This window comes from Ursus arctos, unplaced genomic scaffold, assembly GCF_023065955.2.
Source record: "Ursus arctos isolate Adak ecotype North America unplaced genomic scaffold, UrsArc2.0 scaffold_5, whole genome shotgun sequence".
Lineage (NCBI taxonomy): Eukaryota > Metazoa > Chordata > Mammalia > Carnivora > Ursidae > Ursus > Ursus arctos.
The window spans coordinates 53936444-53956074 of NW_026623067.1; the positions used below are offsets into that span (position 1 = coordinate 53936444).

The 19631-nt window shown below is 41.2% G+C and overlaps 1 protein-coding gene across 7 annotated transcripts in view; it reads left to right on the forward strand.

Moving 5' to 3' along the window:
• Nucleotides 1-19631, forward strand: part of MAST4 (microtubule associated serine/threonine kinase family member 4) — a 535574-nt gene that overhangs the window by 112050 nt on the left and 403893 nt on the right. The window contains exon 1 of one of the 7 annotated variants that reach the window (XM_057307024.1): nucleotides 1197-4382. The exons of the other annotated variants lie outside the window; for them this stretch is intronic. The gene's annotated coding sequence lies outside the window, so the exon portion shown is untranslated. Of the gene's footprint in view, nucleotides 1-1196; nucleotides 4383-19631 lie in introns of those variants that run through there. 7 annotated transcript variants of the gene reach the window in all.

Consider the following 19631-nt stretch of genomic DNA (forward strand, 5'->3'; position numbering starts at 1 on the left):
GTTTGTTTCCCAGAGTGCATACTCTGTCATGGTAAATTCCCCATTCTGTTTACCCCCCCCTTCTTCCCTTTCTTCTCCTACTGATCTTCCTACTTCTTATGTTCCATAAATGAGTGAAACCATATGATAATTGTCTTTCTCTGCTTGACTTATTCCACTTAGCATTATCTCCTCCAGTCCCGTCCATGTTGCAGCAAATGTTGAGAAATCGTTCTTTTTGATGGCTGAGTAATATTCCATTGTATATATGGCCCACATCTTCTTTTTTTTTTTCTTTTTTAAAAGATTTTATTTATTTATTTGACAGAGACAGCCAGGGAGAGAGGGAACACAAGTGGGGGAGTGGGAGAGGAAGAATCAGGCTCCTAGTGGAGGAGCCTGATGTGGGGCTCGATCCCAGAATGCTGGGATCACGCCCTGAGCCAAAGGCAGACGCTTAACGACTGCGCCACCCAGGCACCCCGGACCACATCTTCTTAATCCAGTCATTTGTTGAAGGGCATCTCGGCTCCTTCCATGATTTAGCTATTGTGGACAATGCTGCTATGAACATTGGGGTGCATATGGCCCTTCTCTTCACTACATCTGTATCTTTGGGGTAAATACCCAGTAGTGCAATTGCTGGATCATAGGGTAGCTCAATTTTTAACTTTTTTTTTTTTTAAGATTTTATTTATTTATTTGACAGGATAGAGACAGCAGGCTAGAGAGGGAACACAAGCAGGGGGAGTGGGAGAGGAAGAAGCAGGCTCATAGTGGAGGAGCCTGATGTGGGGCTCGATCCCATAACACCGGGATCACGCCCTGAGCCGAAGGCAGACACTTAACCGCTGTGCCACCCAGGCACCCCAATTTTTAACTTTTTGAGGGACCTCCACACTGTTTTCCAGAGTGGCTGTACCAACTTGCATTCCCACCAACAATGTAGGAGGGATCCCCTTTCTCCACATCCTCTCCAGCAATTGTTGTTTCCTGCCTTGTCAATTTTTGCCATTCTAACTGGCGTAAGGTAGTATCTCAATGTGGTTTTGATTTGAATTTCCCTGATGGCTAATGATTTTGAACATTTTTACATGGGTCTGTTAGCCATTTGTATGTCTTCATTGGAAAAGTGTCTGTTCATATCTTCTGCCCATTTTTTGATTTATTTGTTTCTTGTATATTGAGTTTGAGAAGTTCTTTGTAGATCTTGGATACCAGTCTTTTATCTGTAGTGTCATTTGCAAATATCTTCTCCCATTCCATGGGCTGCCTCTTAGTTTTTTTGACTGTTTCCTTGGCGGTGCAGAAGCTTTTTATCTTGATGAAGTCCCACAAGTTCATTTTTTCTTTTGTTTCTCTTGCCTTTGGAGATGTGTCATGAAAAAAGTTGCTGTGGCCAATGTCAAAGAGGTTGCTGCCTATGTTCTCCTCTAGGATTTTGGTGGATTCCTGTCGTCTTCTAAGATGTGAGATCGTGGAAACCTCTGTCTCATATGTTGGTTGATCATTTCTAAGTTTTAAAAGATGGTTTGTTCTGTGGGTTATTCAGAGGATTCTTGTTAAACACGATGAAGTCTATTTTAGAATTCTTTACTCTAGCTCTCCTATTAAGCTTGATTTATTGAGTGGTTGAGGAATAGCCCAGAGCGGAGTTTGTTTCTCTGCTGTGGAAAGAGCAGTGCTGTACACTATAGTTGCTGAAAGGGAGTTTAGCTGTGGCATTGCTGACTTTGCCCTTTCGAGTACTTCCTTCCAGAATTCTTTAAAATGATGGTGAACCTTAGCGAGAAGAAAAATGCTAAATATTCTTCATTTTTGATGATGCATAAAAGTATAAAGAATTTGATAAGGAGAAGTGCTTAATCCCTTATGAAAAAATTGAGCTTTCGTTGTGGCTGGGCGACTCTAAGAAAATGGAAATCTTCAAAGGTGATACTTGTGTGCTTTTCCCAGGAATGATTTCAAATTGATTTTCATTTTTCTTTTTTAATTAGGTGACTACATAATACTTTTCTCACTTTAACCAGGTCATTTAAGAGGAAAGACCAAATTACTTAAAATCAAATCAGATTTTGATTTCATTATGCTTTATTGAAGCTGACTTCTCTTAGTCTCCTATTTAAACAACAACAACAACAACAACAACAACAACAACAAAACCAACTTTGGGAAGAACATTTGGTGATGGTCAAATTTACACCGGGCACACTATTCTGGAAGCTATTGCTGGTACACCTCCCTGCCTTCTGCCTTTGCCTGATACATGACTAGGGTATTTCTGGTGATGTAGGCTGAAGGTAGGCAGGGAGATTTTTAAAGTTCAACTCGAGGATATAAAATATACACATACATATATATGTATATATGTATATGTATATATGTAATATATATAATATATATATTATTATATAAATGAATATATATAGAAATTGTCACTTTTAATGAAATGATTTTAATTTCCAAGCAAACATGGTTGGAAATGAGAAACATTGCCTCACCTTACCAGGTAAGGTATTATTTTTCTTACTGGCAGAGGAAAGAGTTCTTGTTGATCCCTTTCTCTTTGCTTTTACAGCAGTTATACTGATGTTTAATTCTTGATATTTGTTGTAAGATGTCGTTTTAAAAATACACTTGTAGGGTGTAGAGCACAGAAATCCAGGGCAGGGCTTTGTGTATTAGACTTTTTCCCTGGTTAATGAGAATGTCATAGGTCAAAGCAAGTTTTAAACTCAAATATAGTCATCTGTCCAGGTGGAGTTCTGACTGCTAATGATGAGTTAGGGATTGGGTCTAGGTCATTCTTGCCCTAACTTAGTAACTGGAAAGTATACCTATGTCTTACAAAATGTAGAAACCTTTCACATTGTGTTACCTTTAGTGGTTCCTCTGTAGGCTTATAACCATGCGTTTGTTTCTCTTTAAATGTTCCGTTTTCTTCTTAGAACAATCACTGAAAAGTGGTTGTTTCCTTATTTTTCATCCAAGTCCGCCTTGTTCTTAATGAAATATTATGTCATATTTAAGAAATAATGCTACTTTTCTGTTACAGGATTTTACTATTTTTCTTTTTAAGTTTCTGCCAGTTTCAATTTATGTTGTAAGGATGAAGTGATACACTTTTCTTATTAGAACATCTATATTAATCTTTCATTTGATGAGAAGAAATATTTTTTAAGTGGCTTCATATTTCTTTTCTAGTTTCAAGTATGGGTCACAAATTTGTGTTTTAACAGAAATTGCTCTAGTACATGTATGAGCTATAGTTGTAGGCTTCAAGAACGTATGCATATTTTATCATTCTTACATTCTTAATCTGATTTTTAAAATGATTATAAATAGTGGATGTGCCCATGACTTAGTAGCATGGGAAGGACTTCTTCCCGCCAAAGAATAAGATGCCTTCAGAGTTTTAATGGTTCTAATGTCAACAAACAGGAGTGCTGAAAATAAGCATATCAGAACATTTTAAGCTTTATATGTTTATGCCACATTAGGGAATTTTTTTTTTATAGTATTCACTTTGAAAAGACAGCAGATCCCTAAACATGCCTTAGATGCCCTGCGCATATCCAAGGTATGATGATATTCTAAAGTTTCCACTTTCCTTTCAGTCAGCTAACTGGTCTATCTAGCCTTATATTTTTCTTTGTGTCCTTGTTTCTGCTAAAAGGAAAAGAGTATGCAGCAAAATAGAGAATATAGCTTATAAGAGTTTCTCTTTTTACTTTTTAAATGGAAGCATTGATTGTGTACCAACTCCATAAGTGGGCATAACTTTGGAGGCTCAAAGTTGAGTTTAGTTGCAGCCTCTGATTTTGATGGTATTTGCTTATTTATTCATTAAGCAATTATTTATCAAGTGCCTCTTTATGTGTCAAGCATTAGGATATAGCAGTAATAGACATAAAATGGAGCCGGCGTTCCTATATGTGGAGACAGATATTAAGCAAGGTATTAGGTTAAAAACATGTATGATATACTAACATTGTCTATTCATATGCATATGTGTAATATGCACACATATAACTAACTCATTATGTGTATTTATGTACTTACACAGGAGTTAGATAGTGGTGAGTGATAAGGGAAAAAAGCCAATGGAGGGAGCTGGGAAGAGGGTGGGGAAACAATGACAGGGTATGAATTTAGATAAGGTGGTCAGGGAAGGCAGGGCTCTCACTGTGAGAAGGTGACATTTGAGTAAAGACCTGAAGAGGTAGAAAAAATCCTTTGTGTCTAGTGGAAGAGACAGGCACACAGGAAGTCTAATTTTCATGGGTGTGTTTAACTCCATCAATTTTACAGGGTGTGTTTAACTCCATTCTAAGATTCCAGGGAGACTCTGGAAGAGAAGACCTCCGAGTGGAGTCTCAGACAAATGCCTGAGCAGAGAGCAGGTAGGTTATGCAGGATGTAATAGCTCCTTGGGGGTTCCTACTGATTGGTGACAGAGGCTGGAGTTGTAGGAGATAAATTTGTAAGGTGTTTGGGGCTGGTTTGTGGAGCACTTTGTATGTCATGCTGAGAGACTGTGATTTGATTGTGTAGGCTCTGAAAGACTTTAAGTTGGAGAGTGTGATGGGGTCAGATCTGCATTGCGGGGTGCATGACAACAGAGGTCAGTTTGGAGGCTCTTGTAATGGTTCAGGTGAGAAATGCTTACCTGGGAAGTTGTATGGTGGGTGGTGCTTGAGGCGTGGGGGTTATAGAGGTCAGAATATATTTGCCAGGTAATCTCAGCAGAGTTTGTTAGTTGTATGTGAGAGGTAAAGGTGAGAGGAGTCAAGGAACGCCGCTAACCTACACTAAGATATATATTTTATATCACAACCTAGTACACATGCTACAAATACACACCTAATTGATTATAGAACATGTTGCTGAAACAAAGTTTCATAAAACAGTTTTTACCTTAGTGTGTGTAGGATATTTTGATCTTTTTCACTCTATTTTGGTGTCTTTGAAATGCTGGCCATGACTTGATAAATTGATTCCACTGGTGGTCATGACTCACAGTGTAGAAAACATCTGCACAGGCTTCTTTAGGTTATTTCCTAATAGATAGGATGCCCCCCCCTCCCCCCAGTTCTTTATAGTGGCATGTCTGCAGACACCTTCCACTTGGTGGAGGAGGGAGGGGGTGAAGGCAGTACAAAGTATTATTTCCAAGTTCAATACACCGTGGAAATATTTATTTGAGGAAATAGAGTGCTGAGCCAACTGATGGCCTCTCAGTAAGATAGTAACAGAGGAACACACAATGTGTCATCACGGATTGCCTAGATAATGTATCTCTGCTGAGAGGGTGGCTAGTTGTGTTGGAAACATTATGTGGATTTTTTTTAGTGGGGTGAGTTGGAAGGAGAGGGATGTCATCTTTCTTTTTCTACTTTCTTTGCTGCTAGAATGGGAGCCCCTCGTTAGATACAGAATGGCAGAATTTGGAATGCTTCATTTGTGGTGTTTGCCTGAGGCACCCTGAATTAAGCTCATGTTTGAAGCCATTGTCGGTTCTCTCTGACCAAATAACCCAAAATTTTAAGCTATAAAATGGGGGATAATATCACCTGCTTCGTTTGTTTCATGAGGCTTGCCTGAGATAACATGTAGAACATACAGTGAAACATAGGAAATATTTTAAATGAATGGCTACTTTGATTTTCTTCATGTAATGGAAGTATTATTGACACAGAACTACTTTGATCATGTTCGTGAGCACAGGGAAAGATGGGGAACCTTTCTGAGTTTTATAAGTAGAATAAGCTAAAATTAAAGTTCTTCTGTTGGTGTGTGCTGAAGTTTTTAGGAGCGTAAATTTTCATGAAAAATAAAGAGGCATTTGAATTCTAGAAGGAAAGAGATTAAAGTACATCCAAGTCGAGACTATCCTAGGGGTGGCTTCTGAAAGAACTTTGTTTTTGGAATAGCATATCCTGAATTTGCTTAGGGTGAACAGAACTTTCAAACAGGACTAGCATGTAACATAGAGACACACTTGTATATGTGTACATGTGTATGTGTGTATGCACACACATGTAGGTTATATGTATGTCTATATGTATTTATGTTTGTGTGTGCGAATATGTATGTAGAGACACTTGACTATTTTAATATCTTTGCTGTAGTCCTTTGGTAGGTTTCCATTGCATTTTGGATGATTAAGCTTGAATTTTTGAATATACAGTTTCTTTGAATGATGGGGAAGTCATGGCTATTAGAGATTAGATTCCTTTTGAATAGTGAAAGAGTTTAGTTCAATGAACTCAATGGGGTAAGTCTGTGGGAAATAGGTAACGGAGGATACCTCCATCAGAAGAATTTTATTGCGACGAGTTTTTACTTTCAAGTAAAATACAGAGAAGAGGCTGAAGGAAGCTCATTTTCTTTTGGAAGGAATTGGCAAAGTACTCCTTGCCAAAGTGATGATGGCTTTCTTTACAGCAGTAGGTGGTAGATAGAACTGTCTAAAATGGAAGTCACGCCCCAGTATTCGGGTTCAGAGGAGGGGTGGAAAGGGTGAGCCCTGAGAGGAGAACGGAGAGGGGGTTGTTGAGTGCTCCATGGTTCCTGCGTTTCCTGGTGCACCGTTTGCCTTTTGTAGTTTTTCTTTTGCTTCGTAAACACAGTACCATATTCTGAGTAAAGTTAACTGAAGCAAAAAACATAATATTTAGCTTTTAAATCTGCTTTTTGGAAAAGTGAAAGAAAGGGAGCAGCACTTAATTGACCCATTGAAAAAGAAGCAGAAGATGAGTGTGTGTTTTATTCCAGTGAGTCCGATGACTATGCCTTTGGGGGTATTTAGTTATGGAATTTGTGCTGTGGTCTGAGTGAGAATGGTAGGATCTGTATCGATGCTGGGTTTGGGGCGGAGGGGGTGCGTGTATCTGTTAAGTGAAGGAGTGTGTTAGAAATCGGGTGTGAGGGGCGCCTGGGTGGCTCAGTCGTTAAGCGTCTGCCTTTGGCTCAGGGTGTGATCCTGGTGTTATGGGATCGAGCCCCACGTCGGGCTCCTCCACTGGGAGCCTGCTTCTTCCTCTCCCACTCCCCCTGCTTGTGTTCCCTCCCTCACTGGCTATCTCTCTCTGTCAAGTAAATAAATAAAATCTTTTTTTTAAAAAAAGAAATCTGGTGTGAGGGGATGTATGTGTGTGAATGTGGACACTTAAATCACTAAGGAAATAAGGAATTTCACTCAAAGCTCCTTGCTTTGAGTGAAATTCCAGAAATGATGGTGTTGGTTAGCTCTATTGCTAGAAATTCTCTCTATAAACAATTTGGTACGTGTTATAGTGCATGGCCAGGCATTCGGTCTGCTTACAGCATCATCTTTTTTGTAATGAAATGTATATGAACTATGCAGCCCCTCCATGGAGCGGTGTTTTAATCATTCTGTATTGATTTAGCCATCACTTCGATGCTGCCAGTTGAGGGCCTCTTCTTCTAAGTCTGCTTTACTCAGATTCTCATTCTCTCTACCTGACTTGCATAATGCTTTGGGACTCTCTTCACTTCTGCACACCCCCCCTCCCCCGCCTGTGGGAAGCAATCATGATTAGGAAGCCACAAAAGGTCAGCTGTATTGTTGCTTTCTCTTAGCTTTCTGAGGTGCAGAGAACAAATAATGGCATTCGAGAAATATTGTCATTGTCCATAACTGATAATGAGTATCAGAACTTACTTAAAACTAATCCATGCTGAGTTTCCAGCTTTGGCGTGAGTCTGAATGATTTATCACAAACTGTGGATGCCAAGAAAATGTTTTGCATTTACCAAAGAAGAGGGGCAGTGATCAGAGGGCTGTGGTGGTGCCTGGTTTTCCCGCAAGGGGGGACATTCTAGGCAGGGCCATGAGCAGCTTCTTGAGCAGTGGCTGTTCTTTGAACCTAGGGTTGTTGCTACAAACTGGCCAATACAAATGAGATTATTTTTCCCCCTTTTGTCTTAATGTTAATTGGAGAGGGAGATGCACATCTGGTTGGTGTGGATGAAGGATGCCTACATGGACTTGCATAAATAACTCAAATCCCTTGCCCTCCACCTGCAACTTTTAGAATCTCATTTGGATTGAAAGACTGGAGCTCGATTTTACGTACGAAGAAAACTCGGCTCACTTCATTATTATTCATGGTCAAATCCCCAAATCTCCTCCCTGAAGAGATGTATTCTTCCCAGCAAATTAAAACATCTTTTTTTTTTTAGAGGCCAAATGATGATGGTGTCAAGTATTGATGAAGATAAATAAGTCATTCTTTTCTCAATTTATACATTCCTCCCTCACCCCCTACTGTTCAGGATGGGGGTTTGCTCATTTAAACCAAGATCCAGTAATTCATTCCCTCTCCTCTCTGTAAATTGTATGCGTTGTGTTAATCTCCAGGTTGGGTAATGGAGGAAAATATTTGAAAATGTGATAGCTCATTATAAGGGCATTTGACATAAGCATATTTGCTGATGACGGATTGCTGATCGTTGGTAATTTAAAGGCATTGTGAGCAGTGGTTAAGGTAGAACATTTGCCTTGCATTAATCAGTTAAGACCATGGTAGCCTAATTTACAGATACCTTTCAGAGGCTCCGAGTAAAATGCAGTTTTGGAAGCTGGCTATTATGTGGATGCACGTACACCCTACGCTTACTGGTTGTGTTTTGTCCCCCTGCTTAATCATGTTGTCATGAAGTAAGACATGGGTTAACAACAGGCCATTTTACTTTACGTACCCATATGTTCCCTCCAAAAAAGAAGTATTTTTTTAAAGATTTATTTATTTTTTTTATTTGGGAGAGGCAGGGGGCGGGGCAAGTGGATCTGAAGCAGACTCCCCCCTGCTCGCAGAGCCCAATGCAGGGCTCAATCTCGTGACTCTGAGATCATGACCTGAGCTGAAAAGAAGAGTCCCATGCCTAACCGACTGAGCCATCCAGGCTCCCCAAAAGGAAAAGTATTTTTAAACACATTTTAGAAAATGAAGCCTGGGACTAGAATAGCATGTTGACTTTGAAGATTTTCATGATATTGACAGTAGACACAGGTATCATATCCTACTCTAAGTAGGTCTTGGAACTTGAATCTAGTGTGTTTTCAGCGGTATGATGTCGTTACACACACTCCTTAAAATATACATTAGCCCATCTCTGAAAATTATTGGGTGGTTATGTTTTCCTTTGTGGAAAAACACTGTGGATGTGCCCCAGGTGAGTAATTGTTGTTTAGAGGCGGTTTGGAGCTCTTAAAGAGATGCACAATTGCATAATAACACTTCGGATTGGTCCTGACATGCTTTATGATAAAGCAGCATTGAGTGCAGCTTCGCAGTATCCAAAGATCAGAGCAGCTGTTATCTACAGAGCCACTGGGGTTTATCTGTCAGGCGTTTGCATCTAGAACAAGGTGTTGCAGTTAATGTGTCATGATAGTTTAATTACATCACCTTTCTTGGGAGTTTGCTTGATTCCTGCTTCAGGAGCATCCAGTGAGACGGTAACCTATCAATTTTTCTGTCTTTAACAGCCTTCACTTGTTACTGTTTGCTTATGTTATAGCTGCTCATTTCTAAAACATAACTGGGGGAAAAATGTGCCCTGTGTTTTACTCTGCTTCCCTGTGGCATTTAACCTTGTTCTTTAAAACCACCTTGTCCTATTTTTGTTTCTGTTTGTTTGTTTTTTTTTCCCCAACTTTTCTTAATAAGAAAAGCTAGCTTTCCCTCTGGTTCGCAGTCTTCTAGTCATCCCCCCTCCTAACTGTTGGTGGCCTCTTCTTTGTGTTCTCATTCCTCTTATTGCTGTATTGCCAGCTCCCAAATGGATTGCTTCTGCCAGATGTCTCTCCTGTGCCTCACAGCTGGAGATCCCCCTGCTTTCTTGACAGAGTCCATTACAGTGTCCCAGAGGTAACCTCAGTTCAGCTTGTTTAAGGCCAGTTTTCTTATCTTTCCTCCCCAAGCCCAAGCTGCCCCTACCAACCCCCCACCAAGTAAGAACTCCGTAGGGATCTGTGACTTCCTGTTGTCCTTCACCTTCTGTGCAGTCAGACACACACACTTGCCATTTTGCTTTCACCACCTCTGCCCGCCTGCTCCTTCCCACTTTTGCTGGTGGTGCTCTCCCCAGGACCTGCTTTGTCAACAACCTTCCTTGCTGGCCCCCCTCAAGGCTTGTTGGACCATCCACTTCACCTCTTAAATAGTTGCATGTGTTGGCTTTTTAAAGTATGGGCTTGATTTGTTCTCTTTTCTGGCTGACAAATGTTTGGTTTCCAGGTGCCTTCATGACGCAGCTTGCCATTGTCACCAGTGCACACAAGATCGTTGGCGTACTGGTAGCCCCTCCTTTTGCAGCAGCAGCTTCCTATCTCGGGCGCTCTCCCCACCCCATCTTCTGGCTCCTCTGTAGTCCTCCTTCCTCCTACACACCAGGCACTTTCCCGCTTCCCTGCTTTGTCTACGCTGCGGCCCCTGATAGAAAACTTGGTTGTTATACGCCCTCTTCTTCTTGGAAGCCTTTGCTGACCCAGGCAGAACCGTTCACTGAGGGCTGTTTGTGCCTCGCTTGGTGCGCACATCGAGCTCCTGCCACTTTGTGCAGTCGTTGTTTAGGAAGCTGATTTTTTACTGTGGTGTCTTGAAGGTGGGGACTATGCTTGGTGAGCTCTGTACCTCTGTTGTCGGGTACGTGGTAGGTCGGCACTGTTGGACTCGTTGAATGAACAACTAAATGGATACAGGCCGTCTAGATGGGCTCAGCATCTGGATGTGATGGGGCATGGAGACAGAGCTTGTCCCTTTTTCCATGGGGGTGTTTAGTCATGGCCTGTTCTACCTCATTGGGAAAAGAAGCAGATCAGATGGGACCAGCGTGGTTTGTGGAGAGAGTTGATGAGGTTTCTTCTGTCTCCTCCCCACCTACATCTTTCCTTTAGTATTTCTGTCATTTGGTTTCAGAAGCTCGTCTTGTGTTTTTTCTCTTCCCGTTGGGAAGTTGTGCTGTTCCCCAGTAGGCCCTTCCTCTGCTTTTTCTTACTATCATATCCAAGTCTTCGTTTGATTAGGTTTGTGTTCTTATACTTCGTAAACAGCCATGGCTGGCCTACCAGGTCTGTGTGTGCTGTATCATAAGTCAGTTTGCTATTCCGCTTTCTACAGAGCCTCCAGGCACATCTACCCCACTTTTTGTTTCAACAACAACAGAAGTGATTTCCTCTTGTCTGGCAAACGTAGAAATTCACACATAAAACATTGTATTAAACATGTTTTCCCTCCTGTTCTTGCTCTCTGTCACACACACAGTTTTTGATCCTTTTTGTACAAATAGGGCTCCCCTTCTGCAGGTCAACCATTTACAAATTCCTGCAATAGCTTAAAGTATTTTTTATCCTATACGTTGGAACTCATAAATAGGTCATAAAATTAGCCTAATAGGTCATAATTGCATTTCTAAATAAAATTATAAAGGGGAATATCAGAACATGTACATAGAAATGAGACTAAGTTATTGCTCTGTGAAATGTTTTATTTGTATGCCTGCTGGATAACAATCTACAACGTCTTACATATGTGGTCAAAATTTTGAAAGTTACTGTTAGTCAGTAATACAAAACAAATAGTTTCTTCAGTATTTAATGAGTTGATTACTTCCATTATGAATCCTTTAAAAAAAAAAAAAAACAATCTCTATACCCAGCATGGGACTCAAACTCACAACCTTGGGATTAAGAGTCACATGCTGTACCAACTGAGCCAGCCAGGTGTCCCTCTTGAACCCTTTTGTGACAGAATAGTAACTCCATCATAAGAGCATTGCTCCTGGCTTTCTTTTTAACAAATGTTTAAAAAAATGGCTCAAACTGAGTTTCTCGTTTCTCCATAATGTCACCTTTTCTAAATGAAAAGCTGTCACCATGTGAACTTCTACTTAGTCACACATGTTGTGTAACTCTTCTGTAGTTCCTGTGTGTGTCTTACATAATTCCCCAATTCCCCGACTTCAAAGTTTTTTCCATTTTTTAGAGCATTCTGAGCAACCAGCAGAGTCATAGACCTTAGAGAACCAAAATGAGGAACAAACTTAGATGATTTGTCCAATCTATGATTTTTCAGGTGAAGAAAGTTGGGCTTTCCAGAAAGGTCCTATTTTCCTGTTGACCTAATCTCCACCCATGAGCCAAAAGGAATTAGGAGGCATGTAATGAAAATGAGCCTCTGGAAAAGACAATATTTGAATGAAAAGCAAAATGATACCTCACAGCAATAATGTTATGCCTTTCCCTAAATGCTTAAGATTAAATGCAGCATGACTTTGATATGTGGCTATGGAAAATATGTGGGCTATAAATACATGAATCATAGATATATATCAAACGTTTTTTTCCCTGCCCCTCTGCACTGAATCCCTGAAGCCTAAAATATGTCTTATTATTTTAGCACTCTCTTTCTCCACAGGGCATAAATAGATATTAGGAACTCAGTAAATGTTGTTATTGGCTCACAAGGAAGAATAATCCACAGACCTTCCACTGGCTTGGCAGCTCCTGAGCCACTTGAATCTCAGATGGAGTCCAGAATGTTAGGGATTTTATTGTGTAATGTGGGACCAGTTCTCTGTTGCACTAAAAACTCTTAATATTGACTATTCGGTCTGCTTTGTATCAATTCGCATTTCTGCTTAATTGAAAGAACTTAGCTGAAAATTGTTTGTGAATCTGTGTATATTCTGGTTAACACTAAGATTCTCCATGTTTTCTGAGGTGGCACTTTGTGGAATAGCGCTGTCCTTTAGAACCTGCTGAGAGGGCGGAAATGTTCTCTACTCTGCAATGTCACCTCTGGTAGTCATTAGCCACAGGTGGCTTTTAAGCGCTTGAAAAGAGGCTGGTGCAACTGAGGAACTGAACTTTTTGTTCAAGTTAATTTAAATTTAAATTTAATGTAAATTGTGGCTAGTGGCTGCTATATTGGACTGCACAGTTCTAGAAGCTGGAAAACACATTAGTTCATGTCTGTTTCTATCCTGTTATCTAGCTGTGTCCTCACTCTCTCCCAACCCCTTGCAGTGACATTGTTTCTCTCTTTGTTCTAGTGAGTTCTCAGGTCTTTCACCAGACATACCCTGTTAGCATTCCATGCCCCACCTTAAAGAACCCTAAGAACTTCTGGGTTGTATATAAGAACTTGGCTCTTGAAGATCCCAGAGACTATGAGAGAGAAATTTTAAAAACACCCCTGGTGTCTAGTTCAGTTGTCATTCATGTTTCCCTTTTGACAGCATAAATAGTTTATATAGAGAAACTGAGCTTATTTAAAAAAAGAAAAATTCAAGTGAATCTTTTTTTCTACCAATATCATAGGCAAAAATTATTTAAGCCATTGAAACTAATGACAAGTGCTCAGCTTGCTATCTTGCAACTACAGAAAATGTTTTATATTCAGAATTAATCATACAAAATAACTACACTTAGTAGAAGGATGAGATTAAAAATTCCGGTTTTGGAAATTTAGGTTTCATGCAAATTTTATTTCAGTTCAATTACTATTACCTGTAAAAAGTGATGCCAGAAATATTAATAAAGGTTACTTTTCCGTAAATGTTGCTTTTACATACATAAGTAAAAGTTTCTTACACACGTGTGTATGCATTTTGTCTTCTGCAAATTCTGGTACTTGGAAAAGACAGAAGACAAAAAGGTTGATTTTCAGCTGCTTGGAAGAAAAGGTTACTATCTATCGGTACGCATCATGTAGTAAATAATTAAATAAAATTCTTCATGTTTTTCTCTCCTAGTAGATCAAACAGTGCTTGCCCTAGGAGTCATAGGCCTTGAGGTTTTATGAGTAGCCTGAAATTACTACTAAATTTTTATGTTTATACATGTATTATGAGAGAGGAGGTGTAATTTTTGTAGGATTCACAAATGTGCTCAGCCCATCAGAGACTGAGTCACTTATTACAGTGAGATATTCCTGATAGCACTCAGCCCCCCCCCCCCCATTCCACAGTACCTTCACAGAGAGTAAGCACTCAATAAATACTGTTGGAATGGAATTGGAAACCATTTCTTTCATAGGTGAGACACTGCCTTTCTTTTTATCAAGGCAAAAGAAATCAATGATGACCTTTATTTTTTTCAGTGCTTCTGATCTTAGCTTTCCATGATCCACCTGATAGGGTGATATGGAACTTTTAATCCTGGAGGAGATAGCAGTGGGATTTGGGAGATCTGGAGAAGTTAATTTTCCCATTTCTACTGCTTGCTTTCTGTTGAAGTGGACTTAAGTGCAAGCCTCAGCACCTTCGTATTTCTCTGTTGTTGTTAATGATTTTATTTACTTATTAGAGAGAGAGCACCTTTGAGGAGTAGAGGGAGAGGGAGAATCTCAAGCAGACTCAGTGCAGAGCCGGACATGGGGCTTGATCCCACAACCCTGAGATCATGACCTGAGCTGAAATCAAGAGTCAGACACCCAACCGACTGAGCCACTCAGGTGCCCCAGCACCATTGTATTTTGACCTTACCTGGCTCTCTCCTCCCTTCCATTCCAGCCCTCATCCAGGGGGTGTGACTTACTTAACCTTTTCTCAGAAGTTAAACCTTGGAGTGTTTAATGTATCTCCCTGCTATGAGTCATACCCCCCAACTAGGAAAGAGACAGGAGATGTAAAATGCTAGTAGATGGGGAGTTCTTTTGTTAACTGTATGTTCTGTCTGTTGTTGTCCTGTGCGTGTGTGTGTGTGTGTGTGCATGCGCCCGTGCTCCTTGGCTTACACGTGCGTCCCAGCCTGCTGATGAACTCACACATTCGCACAACTGGAGCTGTAGTTTTACTCTGGGCCTGTTACTGAATTATTGTTGAATAAAAGATTAAATGACCCAAAGAATCAAATCTAAGTTCCGAACAGAAGTAGAAAGGCAACAACAACTATTTAGCTGTTGAAATTGGCAGTGGGTTGTAAGTGTCAGGAGAGAATCCCTATCAGAGTTACTATACTAGAGTCTTTAACACTTTCTTGGAAAAAGTTAGAATATGAATGAAAAAATATTTAGTCATTCCACAGTCCTGTCTATGTTCAGGTACTGTTAACAGTGGTCCATTCCTTGCTTTGCTGTTCTTCGAGTTTTCTGAGTCGTGCTAGAGTGAAAGGCCTATCATAGATAGGGTGATAAAGAAATGAAGCTGGTTTTCACATGTGATACATGGAAGACTGTTGGCAAAAGATCAAGACCGCGACAAAGCTTATATTCTCTACTGGAATATTATAAACAGGAAAACCTACGAGTAGGAACTAGGGAATGCTGTATTCGGTCACACATGCTGGAGACCTCTACCTTCTGTCTGGGCCGTCTGAGTCAGTGTGTAGTTCATTGCATGATGTCACTGTGAACACATCACTCATACAGCATACACCCCCCCCCAACACACACACCCACGCCAGAGGACGCTTGACATTGAGTTATCTTCTGTGTAAGAAATTATCCCCCAAATTGAGCAGCTTAAAGAACAAAAGAACACAAAACCAGACCCAACAATGTTAGAATGTTTTTTAACATCCAGAAGCTGTCTTAGTAATTCAGGAGCACCCTAGCTGGGCATTTGTGGCTCAGGGTCATTAGTGAGGCTGCAGCCAGGGCTGTGGTCATTGCAGGGCCTGCCAGGGAGCAGGAGGATCAAGGTCACCTTGACAGTGCTGTGACTCAGGTCTGCCTTCTGACTTTATGATGGTGGTGAGTGTTTAGCTACCTGCAGGCCTTTTGCATTGGAAGCCCCATCATCCCCGTAGGCTGTTCATAGGTTCCTTTCATCTCACTTCCTTGATCTTCTATTTCTTAATTATATACCACTGTTGATGATCAGATTTTGGTAGTGAGGTATTGTGACTACACAAAATTCTGAAATGTAAGAATCCTGAAAAGATTTTACATAGATTGCTTCCTGCTCATTGAAATCTTGAATTATTGGTACCTTCCTTGTCATTTTCCTTCTTTTTTTTTTTGTCATGGTTTTAATTACTATAGTGATAAAATGTGCTTTATCATGAAGTAAAATATGCCATCACTTAATTACATAGGGTGATTTGTATGAAGTTATTTTTGAGTTTTCCAAAAATGATTCTGAGAGTTGACTTTCCTGTTTTTTTTCCTATATCTGAATCGTTGGGTAAATGGGAAGATGGTGCATACTTCCCATTTTGAGTGAAATATCATCTATAAATAACAAAAACATAATATTATTTCTCCCTTCCAGTTAATTTTGACATTTCTGCCTCCTTCCCACCTGCTTAGCCACATCTTTCTCCAGTTGCTGGATTTGAGGCCATTCTTGTTTACTTATTTTGACCTCTAGACTCCTTGGGGCAGGAATTCTGGGTAAAACAGGAGAAGGGTCAATCAGAAAGGAATAGCAGTAGGGTGTAAAGACGACTGGACCCTTCCTAACCCAGCTTCAGGGCATTTTTCACACACTTCATCCTCCTGTCATGTTCCACGTATGGACGCATTTTAACCTACTTCACTTTTCCTTTCATTCCCTCTCAGTGACGCATCTCTTAACTCCTTGGGTTACTTGTCAGCTAATATAATACCTTCAGCTATAAGTAGATGTTTATTTCTGTGACACACATACTACGTTGACCATGTCAAGCCTTTGCTCAGTTTTGGGGGAGCAAATGAGAGATTAGGATTCATAGGGGCAGCAGGCCTATTAACTGAGGATGGGATTGTTTTCTTGTGTAAATGCTTAAATAGAGGAGTTAGCAAAGCATTTTCATAACCTTTTTCCTTTGAGCAGGGAAAGATAATTTCAGTTACTCTTGCCATTTTTCCCGTTGTGTTTTTTGTTGCTAGCATTTAGTGAGGTGTGCTCCGCATGGTCTATTTTGTGTTGCTTTGGTACTTTGTTGTGAATGATTGTTGGGTTTCTTAGTAGTAGTAGGTGTGGAGGGCTACACTGGGGATTAATCCACATACCTGTTTTGGGAATGCTTGGGAAATCCTGGTGGGTAAGCCACGGAAAGTCTTAATTGCCTAGGGTTCCCCATGCCTCTGTAATCGAAGTATGCATGTGGGTACATGGTGGCTTTAGGACTAATAACTTGTGAGCAAAGCATTAAAGTCTGATGTAAACTCTTAAAAGAGACAGAGGAACCAGGAGGGAAGTGTCAGAGAACATAGTCAGAGGTAGGAAAGAATAGGAAGTTGCTGTAGAGCTTGCCTCCGGACATTGGATGATGATTAATCCTGAGGAACACAGTAATATGTGCTGTATCTTAAAATTTTATTGGGTCTGTTCTGGAGACTTCTTAAGCAGCTCCTGCACTGGGGACTGCCCAAATCTACGTGCAAGATGTTGTTGTTTTTCTCCTTTGATATTTCCCCTAAGCATCGTCTCCCAGAAATAAAGTGAGCAGTTTATACATGAGTCCTGGCACCCAGAGGCTGTCGTTAATACTAGTTCCCTTTCTCCTGCCTTATTTTGCAAGTTAGTTCCCTGCCTCTGTGAGCCTTCCGTAGCTTAGTGGGTTTGCTCTAGAGGTGGAGTATTAAGAGGCTTTTATAATGATAGAGCTGGAGGAGGTGGGGAAGTTCAATGAGAACATGGACTAGAAACAGTGGAAAAGACAGCAGGCCCAGTGAAGCTGTCGCCCCATCCACATGGCCTGCCACTAGCTCCAGGCCCAGCAGAGGGGTAAAGCTGCTGGGCTGTCGCTACGTGCCATGGCTGGTGCTGCTTACACAAAGGTGGAATGGGAAACCGTGTAGGAGGAGCTTGGGTCTGACAGCTACCCATGGATCTCAGTCATTATTGGGCCTTAGCTCTGATACCTTGGCTAAATCACTAAGCTCTCTAAGCCTCAGTTTCCTTATCTGTATAATGGGGATGAAAACAATTCCATGTTGGAAGGTGGTTTTAAAGATTAAATGAGATACATGCTTGAAGCAGTTAGGACGGTGCCTGGAATGTATCAGGTGCTGTACCTAGCTGGAGGAGGCACTGGTGGTTTGAGATGGTGGAGAAAGGAGGCATGGTCTAGCCACTTTGCTTGCTTTTATGCAGACATGCTGAGCTCATTCTCACTTTGGGCCCTGATATGGCTCCCTCCTCTCCGTCCTTCAGGTCTCTGTGGATATGGGCCTCTTTCAGTGAGAACCTCCTCCAGTCACCCACAGAATAGAGTGGCCGTTCTTCTCTGTCCTAATTGGGCCATTCTTCTCTGTCCTGCTGCTGCTTCTTCACAGCCCTGTTACTCCCCCGAAGAAGGGAACTTGGCTGTGCTCACTGTTCTCTCCTCAGGGCACAGACCGTGCTTGGCACGTGGTAGATGCTTGGTAAATGTATTGAAGAAGTCAGGCACTGGCAAACTTATAGAGGGCCAGAGAGCAAATGTTGTAGGTTTTGTGGGCCATATGGTTTCTGTGGCGACTGCTCAACTCTGCTGTGGAAGGCGGAGTGTGGACAGTCTGTCAATGAAGCGTGGCTGTGGTCCAGTACAATTTTATTTGGCATGTGTGGGCTTCTGTTTGCTGATCCCTGAGCTATCAGTGAGTGGTGAATGTCAGGAATGGACCTTGAGGGCTGTGGTGGTTCGAGCTTGGTGAGAATGGGTCCTCTCAGAAGTGGGGGGTGACTGGAAGCATTAGAGGAGTATATGAAATTGGAAGACAGAACTCACAGCCCTGGTGGGGAGGCAGCCTGGTTCCGGCAGCAGGGATAGTAACAAATGGGTGCGGGGTATGTGCTTCACTGACCAGACGAGTCCAGTGGGCATGGCCTTGTGAATGACCACTGTGCTTTCATAGGTTGTGAGCTGGCTTTTGTCAGTCTTTAGATAAACACTTACATGGAGGAATTCATTGTTAGAGTCCCCATGTAAGAAGAAATCTAATTTATCTACCTATAAGAGCCATAGATTTTTTCCTCCAAAGTTTACGCACAGTGTATTTTCCATGTGTTCAGCATGCGGCTATTCCCGTAGGCTTCTATACATAACTTTACAAATACTTACATCTTAGTGCAAGAAGAGGTTACTTGCAAGAAAGTTTATCTACAGTGCAGTTTCAATGAGTTACACATGCGAGTATTCCCACATGCTTCTAACATAGATTTGCAAACACTTACATCTTAATGAGAGAAGGTGTTACCTGAAACACACATTATACGCCGTGTTGTTTCATTGAGGTAAGAGTAGTTCTATTCCCACATGCTTCTTCACATCCATTTACAAACAGATACCTGTCAGTGAAAGGAGAGGTTACTTGAACAGTGGTTTATACATAACAGTGTCATTTCAGTGAGGTAAGCAGACAGCTTTTCCCATATGCTTCTACACAGACGTGTAGGAACTTTTAATGAAAGAAGGTGATACAAGAGCCATAGATGTTTTGGAAAGAAGTCTCTCCCTGCAGTGTGGACTGCCCTGCTCTCAGGTAGATTGCAAGCTCAAACTTGAACATTGCCCTAACATAGCATGTCCTTTATTCCAGCCTTTAGATCTGCATGTGTTCAATGCAGAGCCCTTCTTCCTTCCACCTGAGTCTCCGGCAAGAAGGGGAAATAAAGACTTGAGATGTGGGAGCCAGACTGGGTCAGATGCTGACCGTGAAGTTGCTTCCCGTTTTCATCTGCCAAGTCCATTTCGGACATGAACATGGTCA